The following is a 14,994-nucleotide window of genomic DNA, read 5'->3' as shown; positions in this document are numbered from 1 at the left end:
TGCATACTTTGTCACAGTTATCTCTGTGAGCAACACAAGCCTATGAATAACACACCTGATAAATGCACAGACACAGAAAATGGCATTTAAAAGGTTAAATCATCATGCAACCTCGAGTGTTGCCGTCATCTTTCTGCTCCTGTAAAAGGAAACACATGGGTTCATCTGCACCTTTGTCAGGTGGGGGTTAGCTTCACACAATCATGTTCAGTCAGTCAGTTATTTTAAAATTCTTACTCATTCACTCAGTGGTTCCTTCTTTTGCTAATTGTGGAAATTATCATCGCATTCGTTTCCACGCTCAGCAAAACGACGTTATTTCAAAAAGAAAAATAATTTAAACTGGATTTCCTCGTTGAATCCTTTTTGGGGGGGACTCTCATTTCCTAATTGTCCCAAATAAGCGGCTTTCGCCTGAACCCATTTTAAATGTGGAGAAACCCACTTGCAACAATTTTCTTGACGACGTGTAACGCTTTTAATTCCCGACTTGCAGATCTGCTCAAAGAAAAGAAATTCACAAGCAAAAACCAGTGCTTGTTCAAAAATGAAAAATAAAAAATAACAAAGATTATCAAACCAAACTCTCAGTGCACTGTGAAAGTATCAAAATAAAAAGGCCTTGTTAAGTCATGACACAAACTCCTCATCAACTTCACAACAGGAGAAGAATCATCAGCTAGATTCACTCCAAACCAACCATCAGCTGCACAACACACAACATAACCCTAATGTCATATTAGCTATGAGTTTAATCACCCGGTCTGTGCTCTTCACTCATTTAAGCCACAGATCTATTTTATTCAATTTTTCCTTTTTCCCTTCATCATAAAACATGTGACATGCTGTCATGCACTTCACAAAACAGTCTGTTCTGACGTATTCAGAGTTGTGTATCTAAATACAGGATTCACTCGCACATCAAAGCAGGAAACTCAGTGTTTTAGAGTCTCTACTCAACACACAACAAACTCCAACACATCTCATTCACTCGTGCTAGAATTCAATCACCTTTCATTAATCTAAAACCGATCAACTAATTTGCATATCAGCTATTAACCCACTAAGTTGACAGGACGACAGAAAAGCATGTTCAAAATAGTATCACAAAAGACAATTTCCCTCATACAGTAAATTACATGTGCTGCCTCAATCAAGCAGGAAGCTTCTCCCAATTTACCATTTTAACACTAAATTTATTGTCTGATCACTGATTTATCAAACCAGGATTTTTTTTTTTTTTTTTTTCCACAAAAGTTAAATTGTTGTCCTGCAACTTGTAGAGTCAATTTTTTTCTTTAGGATAAATTCAGCATTTGATAACAAGTGTCTGCTAAATTGACACTATTGTAACACTGATGAAAGATAACAAGCTAATTTTCATTGCATGGGTTTGTGTTATTAGGCAGGTCTAATGCATGTCTGTGGAGCTGCATCTCCAGCAGAGCATGTTCTTAAAGCTGCCTTTCCTACACATTTCTCTGCTATTATTTAATCATTTCTTAACTAATGTGCTATGAGTCTTCATGAGTCATTTTGTGTTTGGAATTGTTAGTAGGGTTAATGCATGTTCTGCTTGTGTGTGTGTGATTTTGTATATGTTTCTATTTTCGCAATGTTTCAGACTCCGTCTCAATTTTCCAACTTAAGCAGTCAGTTTTCTTTTCCCCAGGTTTGCTAACCCAAATTTTGATTTCCCACATTAAATAATTCCTATGTGTTCTCACCTAGTCTTCTCACTCTGTTGTCCTCTCCCTCTTCAACAGTCCCGGCAGTTCTCCTTCAGCTTTGTCCTGTCTAGTAGCTGAAGTGCTGCTGCTGCCTTCTTGGGCGACTTCTTAGCAGCTGCTGCCGGTTTCTTGGCTTTGGCCGCGGCGGGCTTCTTGGCTTTGCTCTCAGTAGCCTTGTTCATCTTGAAGGATCCGGAGGTCCTGGTGCCCTTGGTCTGCACCAGAGTGCCCTTCGCCACCAGGCTCTTGATGGCGGTCTTGACACGGGCCTTGTTCTTGTCCACATCGTAGCCTCCGGCAGCCAGAGCCTTCTTGAGAGCGGCCACAGACAGGCCGTTGCGCTCCTTGGAAGCGGCCACGGCTTTCACAATCAGCTCGCCCACGCTGAGGCCGACCTTCTTGGGCTTGGAAGTCATCGTCTTCTTCTTCTTGGCCTGAACCTCGGCGCAGGGCGTGTTTATGATGGAGCCTTTCCCACCACAGCGCTGGCACGTTGAACGCATCATGAAGGGTCCATTTCTTTCATGTCGCTAGCCGCATGTGGCTTGCCCGAGTCACTCAGTCCTTTTTGAGCATTTCAACATGCTGCCGCCGCAGACCCTGGCCTCAGATCCAGCAAGTTTAGCGCGCTGATCTCCAAAAAAGTCCCGAAGGCCAGAAAGACGTCAAATAAGTGTCTCGTGCTGAGAACTCAAACAAAAACTCCTCTTCACGCTGCCATCTTGCTCGCCCCTCCGTGAAATTCAACCAATCAGACAGGAAGATGGGTTTGCTTTCTTCTTCTGCTGCTGTTTATCCACATTGCTGCTGCTTTGCTGGGACTTTTTGTGCTCAGGACTTGCTGCTGTCTCTTTATCATGTTATTGCTTTGGAGCTGCATTCCTTATCTTCAGGGAGGAGTGAGCTCGCTTGTGAGGTTGAGAAACACATGGCACTGTAAATAAGTCAGCCAGAAACTTGGCCTGCATGTTTCCAATGATGTTAAACTATAACTTTCTTCCGACTGTTGCATGTGGAAAATTGATACAGGTCTGCTTTTCACCTGAAAGTGACAAACTAAAACATGTTCATTATTATCATCACTGCTTAATCAACACACATCTCTCTCTCTCTCTCTCTGTCTGTGTTTGTGTGAACAATCCTTTCTTAAAAGCAGAAAATGACATTGTAGTTGTTTTTCGGCTGATCAACACAAAACCTTTTTCCTATGATTATTTCTCTTCGTCTACAATGTAGTAATTTGTCTCTTTTTCACTCTTTTTTTTTTTTTTTCTTCACAATAGCTGGTGGTCTGCAAAATCACCGCTCTCACTCACAATCAGAGGCAATCACTTTTGCACAGTGCACAAAAACACTGTGATGTCAGACACATTCACACTCACTTTTTCATCTGCATAAATAAATCATATGGCTGGAGATATGTGCCATGGTGATCCATAAGCATGATCACCAGTTTATTTAATTATTTTTAATCCAACAAAACAAATAAACAAAAACATGATGCTGATGCTACACACACACACGAGTCAAGGTGCAGAAAAACTGCTCATGGAAACGCTGCACACTCTCTGTTTCCCTCTCTTTGAGTAGTTCTCAGACAGCTCTTGATCTGATAATGTGTAGCTTGCTCATCAGCTCAAAAAACAAAAACAAAACTGCAACGCGACATCACACAGTAGTTGCATGCTCTGCCCACAGTGGCAAAGTCTTACACTTACATATTCAACACAGCTTCTCCATCATGTATTTTTAGATGTTTCATACAGGGTTGAGCATATTAGTTGTTTTCACAGATGTGCTCTATATCTCAACAATGGCTCATAATAAGACGACAGTCTTCCCCACAGGTCAAGTGCCTCTATGCACTTCAGTAGTTTAAATATTTATCTATATCACTTCACCTCACATGTCATCGTACTGAATTTAAGCAACCACAAGCTTAATGTAGATTACTTTTAACAACTATCCACCTCAATTAAATCTATGGTCTGGCACACAGGCTGCTGTCGATCAGGGCAAGCTAAAGAATAAACATTGTGTCAGCAAGGGGTGGGGGGAAAGCCATTCACCAGAGCATATCTTAAGTGCTGCTGATGTGGGCTGGCCTTCTCCACAGCTCTCCAAGGCTGGTGTGTTTTCTGAAAACTTCTAACATTTGAATCTCTTCCATTTATAAGCCTGCGATTAACCGCACGGCTCAGGTCCGCGTGACCGCGCTCGCGTGAACCCGCGCAGCTGTGGAGCCGTCGCTCTCTCTTTTTTTTACATAAATACTTTGTGCTGCCAGGAGCAAAGTCCAGCACAAACGTCTGTCTCCCTCCGACTCACTCTTGGTTGCTTAGAAACCCGTGATAACAACAACAGTCGGTGTCACAGACCACATGTTCTGCGCCGCACACACAACAACAACAACAACAACGACGACGACAATGACAACAACACAAAATAGGCCTACTGTCCAGCACAATCTGGACCCCGCGGAACTTCTCAACACCCCACTGAGCGGTGGAGAACTCACTACAGTACCCCACACAGCGGTCTGTATTTCGCCCCACTAAGACGGCGAACCAAAAAAAGTTCGAACTGCGCAACTCTGCGACTTAATGCTTCTGTACAAAAAACCCCACTGAGCGGCTTTGTACATCGCCCCACTTAGACGGCGAATTTTAGCCCCACTGAGCGGCCACGGACAACGCCCCACTGAGCGGCGAAGACGTACAGTTATAGAGTTGGACTCTAAACTTACTCGGTGTTGCTTAGCGTGTAATATCAGCCCGAATCCCGCCAATCGCCATTCATCGAGGAGAAAAGACATACAGCGAATCCACAGGAACTTCCTGGCTGACGTCAGACTTTCAGCGTGCCTCTCCTCCCCTCGGTGAATGCGATTCCAGGGCTCCGGCATCGAAGGACCAATTAATGATAGGTTTGTAGCATAAACCTATTCGCTGGAACGTTAAGACAATATAATTACACTGCTAAGCAAGACACAAATAGGCAAAGTTCTTCATGTTACTCGTGCACGGGAGAGAACCGGACAACCGCTTGACTCCAGTTGGTCTCGTCCGTTCTCCCATACACTGTCCTTTTATTGAGGTCACATGAATATGCATAGGTTCATTAACATACGACGTCTACATACAAACAAAGAGTACCTTGCCTGTGTGTGTGTGTGTGTGTGTGTGTGTGTGTGTGTGTGTGTGTGTGTGTGTGTGTGTGTGTGTGTGTGGGGACTGCTGATCAAAGGGTCAAACATCCTTGGTCAGGAAGAGGGTAGCCTCCCCCTCACCCTAGATGGTTCATCCTAGATAACACGGTGAGGAAGTCCTGCAGTTCATCTAAACAAAGAGCACTTAGACTAGAACAGACGCAACTACGTTAATCCTACCATAAAATAATAAGACATGGTATGACCTCTCATGCTCCCAAAGTGCTGTCTAATACACACAAAGTTTGCAGACTATCAAGGATCAAAACCTCTACCAATCTACAACTAATTACAAAACTCTAAGCATATATAAGTAAATATTTCTAAGCATAAATGACAATCAACAATACAAATCTAACATTAATTAAAAATCCCAGTCTGCAATTAATACAATACAAAATACTTCATAGAGTGCACTATACAGGTCATCGGATGTTCAAGATGGGCTTTACATCTTCCAACAACTGCTCACACTGTCAAGGCAATACACCAGACAATTACATCCACGCTCTTTGGTTCTGTCCACCAGTGCAAAAGTTTTGGCGCGAGATATGTGAAGACTTATCAAAATGTCTGAAATGTAACATTCCAACTTCCCCCTTAGTGTGTTTGTTGGGCAGCTTAGATAATGTCACTTCAGAAAAGAATATAGCCCATATGATCTTCACTGCCCTATGCATAGCCAAGAAAACAGTCCTCATGAACTGGAAAAATAAAAATAATCTTAATTCTAACCAATATAGAAATTATCTATTAGATTACATTAGTCTTGACACAGCCTCTGCCACCACATTAGATCAATTGCTCTGGGCCCCTTTTATCAGCTCCATCACCTAGTGGGGGTGGGGGGTCATAGTTTGGTCCCGCCTTCACTGTTGTGATTGGTGAGGGGGTAGGGACAGGCTTAGGGCGTCGGGGGGTTCCCCGGAGGCATCTTCCTTGGGGGGCTCAACCCGGGGTAGCGGTCATGTCCGGTTGGGGGCTCTGTTGGCTCTCAGGTGACTGTTTCCTCGCGGCTGCGTGCAGCGGGGCTAGGGGAGGGTCTGTGCTGACGGATGTGGGTTACTGACCTGGCAACCTGGCTGCCCCTGGGTGGGTCCGGGATGGGCGTGAGGTTCTGGGGGCGCTCCGTCTCTGGGCTGGGGCCCGGGCCGGGCCTCGGGGGCTCGGGTCCTGGTTGGTGTGTTGCCGGGGTTGTGGGCGGGTGGGTGCATGGGGGCCCGGCCCTGGAGCAGGGTGCCGCCGGTGCATCGAGCCGCCTGGGGGGCTCTTCAACTGGTGGGGGGGATGGTCACATCTGGCAGGAGCTTTCTTCTCTCAGGAACTCTCTGCAGGAGGGGGAGATACAGGAGAGGTGGAGGAAGATCTCAGCCTGGGCGTTTACCGTCTTATGTAGTCTGGAAGATGTGTGGTTGGTGGGGTGGGTGCAGTTTTCTCTGTGGTGGGGTTGGGTGGACTGTCCAGGGCTCTGTGGAGCCGGGGGGCGCTACTGCACTGGGCCCCGGTCTGATGGGCCTGGGCCCCCCTTCCCTGGCGGGTCGCGGAGGGTGGGAGTGCCTACTGGGGTCAGCGGGGGAGCTGGCCCCAGGGAGGGGTTACCTGCCCCTCCCTTCCTTCCCTCCCCATCTCCAGCTGCCTCCCTCTTCCCGCTCCTCCACAACCACCCACACATGCAGGGCCTTGGAGTGGGGGTATGTCACCAGGGTGCAGAGGAGACTACCCCCCCCCCCCCCCTGTCCCCTTCTGGCTGCCTCTGCCTCAATTTTATCCCACAACTTAGACATTCACATTATTCACACTCTCATTACACATACATATAGGATCTTGGGGGTGGGCACAATCACGGAGTCCAAATCACCATCAGGGTGTATACCTCACCCCTGACGTCGTTGCCCACCTCTCAATTTTAAATACACTTAGTCATTGAGGGTTAGCAGGAGGGACTATGCGCTTACCTGCTGCTCCTTGGCAGGTAGCTCCATGCCCTCCTGGGTTTTAATTGCACCTTAGAACACATATGCATCAACACTACAATGAGCGGGTGGAGGGAGGTTTGGAGTCTTCTCCCACCCCCATTCTCTGCGGCCTGCTGGAGCGGGAGGGCTAGTAGGAGGAGTTGGCCGTCCGACTGCGGTCTGGGGTGTGGGGCCTCCCTGCTGCTGCGGAGTCGGGGTGGTCTGCCTCTCCCCACCGCAGGGAAAAGGGTAACACCACCTGGGTCTGGGTGCAATTCCCCCCTCCAGGGGCAAGGGTACCTAGACCCGGTTTGTAGAGTACGCTTGGGGAGTGTGATCGTGTGTACAACGTCTCTTTATGTCTGTCTCCACGTTGGTTGAGTGTGGAGTGAGTGCATATGAGAGCATGAGGGTGGGAATGGATGTTTGTGTCTGTGTGTGCCTGTATGTCTGTGTCTATATGTCAGGTTGGGTATCAGACGCCACCTCTCTGGGGACACCTCAGGCCCTCCAAGGTTTGGAGGCCTATCTCCACCCACCACCACTTCCCCTGCCGGTGGCGGACTCCCTCAGGTGTCGGTGTGTTGGTGGTTCTTTGTGTCTGGGGGTGGGCGTCCGGGTACACACCGGCTCACTCCTTGGCGGCCGCTTGTCGGGGCCTGGGGCCTGGGGCTCGCTCGGGCCCCTTTGGAGGTGGGGTGCCCCCGGCCTCTCGGCCTAGGGCTCGGTCACTCAGGCGCGGCTGGGGGCCGGCGGAGCTCACGGGCGCGTCACTGCAACTCCCCCTGACTTCTGCTCCGCGGCTGCTGGGCGAGCCCTCATCTGGGACTCTCCTCAGCTCTTACTGGGACAGTGGCGCGGCTGCCCCTCTGTTGGTCTTCCATGGTCTCTTGTGTTCTGGGGGCCTCTGGATGTCTGGAGTTTTGATCTCCTCCATACCCACTTCACACCCTGGAGGACGGGGCTGTGGCCCCCCCACACTCCCTAGCAGATCATTACATGGAGAAACCTTTGGAATGCAAGCATGCTGATCCACACAGGTATGCACACATGGGTATTCACAGACGCGGACTAAAGCTTTCTTGGCTGCTGCCTCAAAGCACACTGTGCGCTGTCTATCTTGCGTGCTGCACAATATCGTTTATTACTTAGTAAATACTGATATCTATGACTAGCTAGTTTATTGTGATGGTGCTTTGTTTTCTCTATTATTATGTTGCTCTTTGTTGTTTGCTGTCTCCTCTGTTTGTTTGTTTGTTTGTTTGTTTGTTTGTTTTTTTCTCCATACAGGTGACCCAGGAGTTTTTTTTTTTTTTTTTTGTCTCTCTTCCCCCCCCTTCTCACCGTCTCTTCTCCCCTTTGGTTTTCTTTCTTTCTCTCCCCCTCTCTCTCTCATTCATTCCCCCTGTCCTATTTATTAAAAAAAAAAAAAAAAAAGAAATGACAAAGGATGAACTGAAGCTCTGCCATCACGTAATGTCGCATACTGCTGTTTCTGATGTCATTTAAAAAAAAAAAAAAAAAAAAAAGAATTGCCGTTTTGTAAATGTGCAGCACACATGTGAGGGAAAGATCCAGTTGTATTAGGGAAAGTTTTTGCAGATAAGATCGCAAGAGAAGCAGCTGTAGTTAAACATGGTGTTAACCTTTTATCAGTACAACATCAGCAGACATGCAGGCCCACTCACCTACAGCAGGAAAACAGTTGTGACTTACAGAGGGAGCGAGCTTGCAGGATGGTGTTTATTATCTGTGTGATAAACCAATACTGCCTAATAATTTATATAAGACTGCTGCTATTTTGAGCCATGGGCCATCCCATGTCTCAACAGGAGGGAGATGAGCAGTAGTTTATACTCACTCTAGGATTATTAAATACTTAAAAAAAAAAACTTTTTGCAGGCAGAGAGAACTAATGGAACAGTAAAGTTAAGATTTAGGAAGACAGGCAGGACATGGTTAGACTGTATAGAATTAGTTAAGCTGTACATGAGGATTACTCCAACAGAGAACGGTCTGACTCTTTGAGATTACACATGTTAGAGCATTTAGAGTTCTAGTCTTCTGTAGTGATGATAGAAAAGCAGAAGAGAGAGCATATTAGCAGATTAGATGCTTGAAAATGTTTAAAAGTAAAGTAGTCATGAGAACAAATGATCTGCCAGATGATTCTGTTTCTCCGCAGGAGCAGAGTCTGAAGTCTGGAGATTGGATGTTGATAAGGCCATGGAGAGGAAGTGCTGGTCCAGTCCATGGTGAGAAGGTCCATATCGGATGCTGCTGACGACGACCACAGCAGTGAAGATTGCTGGAAGGAACACTTGGATACATCAAGCGCACTGCAAGAAGGTGACACACATCCAGGCCAGCTCGGAGTAAGTGGCAGGAAGACCGGGTACAAAGGGGGGGGGGGAAACCTCCAGGGCCCCTCGTCTCAATCCGGTGAAGAAACCAACTGAGCCACAGGTACTCATCAGAATGGCTGGGAATGTGCTGTGCATCTTCTTGAGCCTGTGGACCCTGAGTGGGATGACAGGGAACGCACTGGAACAGAGCGAACCACACCCAGTACCCGCATGGGTTTTCAACAACTACTGGTGGCAGTTTAAGAACACAACCGCTCACATAAAGAACAAGACCAATGGTTATGCTTGTGATGGCACTGGCTACACATTCTTCTGGACTGTGGCCTATAGCATCACTGAGAGCGAGACAGTTTGTTTGGTTGCCTTAGCAACACATCCAGGAACACTGTCAACTTTTCAACTGCTCTGAACCTGAATGGAAGGTTGATTCACCAGTAGCTGGGAAGGTGAACTGCTCTGGTAGGACGGACCTGCTCGTCTGACTCCAAGAATATGAATTGTTGCAGGACATTATACAGTTAAACGAACTGGAAACAGGCCAATTGCCTATGTGTATGAAGGACAATGGATTAGCCCAAGCTGGAGATTAACCATGGAACATGGCAACATCACCTATTCTTTTGTCTTCTGCAAGAAGGATGTAAACAGAGAAGCTTTTTGTCTACATTTACATCATGAACACTTGAGGTTTTGAGCCAAGAAGATCAAAACACCTTGATCCAATTTCCTTTACAAAGCTTTTTCTGTGGTGACAACAGGACAGGAGAAGAGTTGTAAATGCAGATAATTCACCAGTTGACGCTAACCCCCACAGGATGCCTACAGTGAGATTTGGGGGGTCAATAAAGAAGGGTGTTGACCAGGCTGCAGCTTTGAAGTTAGCTGAGAGCCACATGGACAAACAATAAAGTCAACTGATGCGTTTAAATACCTATGTCTGTATACAGTTGGATTGTAGTGACATATGATTTTTGAGAATGATGATTCTTCTTGTTTGACCTTTGACATTCAGTTGTTTACTTGCAGAAATACATAATGAATTGCACGACAGGAGTAGATCCGCCACAAGGCTGGATAGCTTGGTTACTGTCTGGTCCTTGGTGGCATCTTCTTTTGAAAATATTAATTCCTGGTTTTTGAACTGTTGACATTGATTTTCTTATGTATAGGATGTAGTTTACTGTGCATGAATGAAATCTACACTGACACTGTCCAAACAAAGGGTGCATAAGTTGAAATTTAAGTATACAATGACAAAAAGGAGGGAAATGTTAAGTCTAATTGTTGAATGTTGCCATTGTGTTTCTTAAATTTGTACAGTCTTAGTTTAAGCAGTAGGATCAAAGCCATCCCTTTGATCCTGATCACCTCTCCAACCACTCTGTGCTGGGGGAGGTTTTATTGTAGATACATCCTATCTGAAAGATCTGTTTCTTTTGATGCTTCCTGACCTCTGCTGAGGTCAGGAAAGCGATTCCGCTCCCTGAAGACCAACACAGAGAGACTGAGGAGGAGCTTCTTCCCGCAGGCGATACGGTCTCTCAATCACACCACCACACAGTACTGACCCACACATATGGTTCTTACACACACACTGGACTTTCTGGACTTTGGTTTTGCACAACACTGGTCACTATATTCTTCATTTCCGGTTAATACTTGTACAGCTGCTGTTATTGTGTATATATTTATTTATATTTAGATTTCTTCATACATTCTTATATAGTTCTATATTGTGTATTTTGTTGTACAGTTATTTTATTTTCAACTTTAATTTATATATTTATCTTTATCTTATTCTTCCCAGTTAAATTTACCCTTCATTCTAATTTGTGTTGTACAGTTATTTCATTTTTAACCTTAATTTATATTTTATTCCTTCCTAGTTAAATTTACCCTTTTTAATTTTTCATATTTATTTCCTATCTTATTCATAGCCTTTTCCTTTTTTGTTTTCTTTAGGTCACGAGCAGTTGTCCAAGCATTTCACTACATATCGTACTGTGTATGACTGTGTACGTGACAAATAAAAATTTGAATTTTGAATTTGAATTTGAATTTGAATTTGATGTAAGCTTCCTGGGTTTACGACCCTTTGGTCAGCAGGAGGTCTGACACACACACACACACACACACACACTCAGTGTATACATTTACATACAGTGCCTTGTCTTTGTAATCAAAGGGGGTTGCAGGGGGAGGTGTTTTGTAAACTATTGTTTGAAGTTTGTCAATAAAAGGCAGCGAGAGGAGGCCATCATCGGGGTCATTGTCGTGCTGGACACAGATGAGAGGCCTCCCTTGCGCAAGTAATCGATCGATCGACTGTCTTGTTTTCTTTCATGGGAATAAGTCCTGGATACAGCGGGGTCTGAGTTTAGATCCAACATTTTCAAACACTCATCTCCTCAATAATTGGCTTGGCGGTAAGCGCTCTCAAACTCACCGAGTCTGTTGCAGGCTCTCATCGTGTGGATACAGTCTTTTTATATTCAGCAGTGGGGAGCTCAGTTTCTACAGTCATGTAGGCACCAGCCTGATAATGAAATTGTTAATTGCCCCTTGAGGATAAATAAAGTCTTTCTGATTCTGAATGAAGACACACATAGTGTGTCATGAAATTGAACACAGCTCACAGTTGTTTTCTCATCTTCACACTCAGTCTTTGTACAAGAAAGTTACAATTACATGTCCAAATGTCCAACCTCCAAAAAAGCAGCACCTTCAGAAAGCCTGTAGAACTCTTGTTCAAGACCACTCTGAGTCTTGTGAAATGCACTTCACACACGTACACACAGGCACAGTTGTTTGTCGCCAGACGTTTATTTCTAGTTTTCATTTGTTATGACCGTGCACAGTCTGACAGCTCCGGTCTCAGCTGATGTCCAGCTCCCCCTCCGCTCCTCTCCCGTCTCACTATAAAAGGGGAAGGAAACCATCATCAGTCCGAACGCCATCAGCTGTTCTCACCTGCGTCTCCAGCACCGCCCCGTTGAGCTCACTGCACCACTCCTCCCCTGCAGCCGTGCCCGGGACCACACCTCCGCCACAGTCTTTCTCCTGGAAAAGAAAAACAATCAGGTGGGTGCTCAAGACTTTTGGACAGTACTGTGTATTTTACAGCAAACAGCATAGATAGAGACTGGATACAAGAGAAACAGGGGGAAGGGACACAGGGAAACAGTTACATGGTATTAATTTCTCATAGTTTATTAGATAAAAGACCATACATACATAAGACAGATGTCATGTAATTGTATGGTCTCAGGTTTGTCTTTAGTTTCTCCCAGTTTAGGTTTGTAATTGCTCATGTTGAGTTGCCTGTTTTTGCCACCACCACCACCTTGTAAATAAACATCACTCTGTCATCAGTTCGCTGCATCTTGGGTCCTCCTTTTCCTCCACACCACACGGCTCCCTCCGCCAGCCGTGACAGTACGAGCCGACCAACATGGACCCAGCAGCATTCGCACCTACCCAGGAGTTTCGGGAGGAGGTAACCGACACGGTCGCAAGGTTGGTAAACCTGTGGCTCGAGCAGGAGGAAGAAGAGTTCCACCGCGCTGTAGAAGCCAGGCTACAGCAGCTACTCTCTGCACACTCCTGGCTGCTAGACTCGCTTCACCCGCTGGCACGGGACTTCCTCCTTTATGAGCTGCACCTTCGCCCTCCAGCCGCTACCGCTTCCCAACCCAGCCCGGCGGTGAAGATTTTGCCCGGCCTGCCGGAGGTTTTGCCCGGCCCGCCGGAGGTTTTGCCCGGCCCGCCGGAGGTTTCGCCCGGGAGGAAGCGACGATCGCGCCGTCGGCGCGTCGCCCCACAGCCGGAGAGTAGGACTTCGGAACTGCCGGCTGTGGTGAGTGGAAAAGACACTCCGTCTGTTTCGCCAGCTCGAATGACTGTTTATTCCGGGGCTGTGTTTGTTGAGCCAGCTGCCCAGCAGGTAGCTCAGTTAGCCGCCCAGCAGCCACTAGCTCTGTTAGCCACTCAATCGCCACCTCCATTACAGTCACAGCCAGACCTATTAGACACTTGGTTACAATCCATAGCTCAGTCAATAGCTCTGTTGGCAAGAGACTCATCAGCTTTATTATCAGCTCAGCCACCTATTCAGCCACCATCTTCACCAGCTCCGCCTGTATTACAAGTCGAGTCCATCCAACCGGAAAAGCACTGTATTTCACCTGTTCATGTCAAGCAGAGAGACACACCACATAACGCAGTTGTCAGTCCGCAACAGCTGGCCAGCCCAGAGACTGTGACGCACTCCAGGGCCTCCCCAGAGGCTGGGTCCCAGCCCCCGGCCGACTCTGGACCCCTGGAGATTAAGAAGCCAGCTGAGGACTGTATCAGCTGTCGCTGCCCGAGCTGGGTCAATGCTCTGTGCAGCTGCAGTCTGCTTGTGTTTGCCAGAGGCCCGTGTGCCTGCTGGTTCTGTTCTGTGCCTGCCAGAGGCCCGTGCGCCTGCTGGTTCTGAACTGTGCCTGCCAGAGGCCCGTGCGCCTACTGGTTCTGACCTGTGTGTTCCAGGGGCCCCGGTGCCCACTGGTCCAGAGACTGTTTTCGCTGGGGGGCCCGAGGAGCCCGTCCAGCCTCCTACTTCGCCTGCTGGGGGGCCCGAGGAGCCCGTCCAGCCTCCTGTCTCGTCAGCTGGGGGGCCCGAGGAGCCCGTCCAGCCCCAAGACCCATCATCGCCACCAGCTGCAGCCTCTGTGTCTCCATCCTCGCCAGCTGCGGCCTCTGTGTCTTCACCCACGCCTGGCCCAGCCTCTGCTTCTGCTTCAGTCTCGTCTGGTCCAGCTTCTGCTTCTGCTTCAGTCTCGTCTGGTCCAGCCTCTGCTTCTGCTTCATCCTCGCCTGGTCCGGCTCCAGCCTTCGTGTCTTCAGCATCGCCTGGCCCGGCTCCAGCATCCTCGTCAGCATCGCCTGGTCCGGCTTCTGCTTCAGCTTCGCCTGGTCCGGCCTCTGCTTCAGCATCCTCATCAGCTGCCTCGTCTGGTCCAGCCTCTGCTTCGGTCTCGTCTGGTGCTGCGACGGCCACGCCACCTTCGGGTCCCAAACTGCCGCCTCGACATCGGCGGTCATCTGCCAGGCCGCTGGTGGAGCGTCATCGTCACTATGGACGACCTCCTAGACGCCGCCGTTGCTGTCCGCACGGTCGGCCGCCTGAACTGTTTCCTCGTCACCGCCGTTGCTGTCCGCACGGTCGGCCGCCTGAACGGTTTCCTCGTCGCCGCCGCTGCCGTGTGCACGGTCGGCCCCCTGAACTGCCTCCGCTCCGCCACCGCTGCCTTCCACTCGGTCGGCTTTCCGAGCTGTGTCGCCGACGTGGCCGGCCTCAGAAGATAAACTGTCCTGGACTTCTGAGCTGTGAGCCTCTGGGCCGGCCTCCTGAACTGTGTTTTGTCCTAGTACTCCAGCATGTGTGTTTTTGTTTTGGACAATTCCCTCGGTCCGCTGGAGCTTGTTTTGTTCGGTGTTGGTCCCTCCGTCCTGGGCCCCCGCCGCCCGCCCTGGGTTGGTCGTCTGTTTTTGTTTTGGGCTGTCTGGAGCCAGCCCTTGGAGGGGGGGTACTGTCATGGTCCTGGGTCGTTGACCCAGCGTTTTGTGTTTTGTGACTATTTCCCTCTGTTCTAGTTATTCTGTGTCCTCCCCCCTTGTGTCCGGTTCGGGTTCTAGATTTCCTGTTTTACTTTGTAGGTCTGTGTCTCGTTATGCCCATTAAGTTCCAGCTG

General features: G+C 48.0%; 1 pseudogene; it reads right to left on the bottom strand.

Moving 5' to 3' along the window:
- Positions 1-594: 594 nt before the first annotated feature.
- On the bottom strand, positions 595-3,564 carry LOC146686913 (histone H1 pseudogene; annotated as a pseudogene).
- Between the last annotated feature and the right edge of the window lie 11,430 nt (positions 3,565-14,994).

Source organism: Copadichromis virginalis, linkage group LG18, assembly GCF_057382275.1.
Source record: "Copadichromis virginalis isolate Kocher_CV1m ecotype Utaka linkage group LG18, C_Virginalis_male_GT1.1, whole genome shotgun sequence".
Classification (NCBI taxonomy): Eukaryota; Metazoa; Chordata; class Actinopteri; order Cichliformes; family Cichlidae; genus Copadichromis; species Copadichromis virginalis.
The sequence above is the reverse complement of the archived record's forward strand: the minus strand, read 5'-3'. Positions and strand labels throughout refer to the sequence as shown.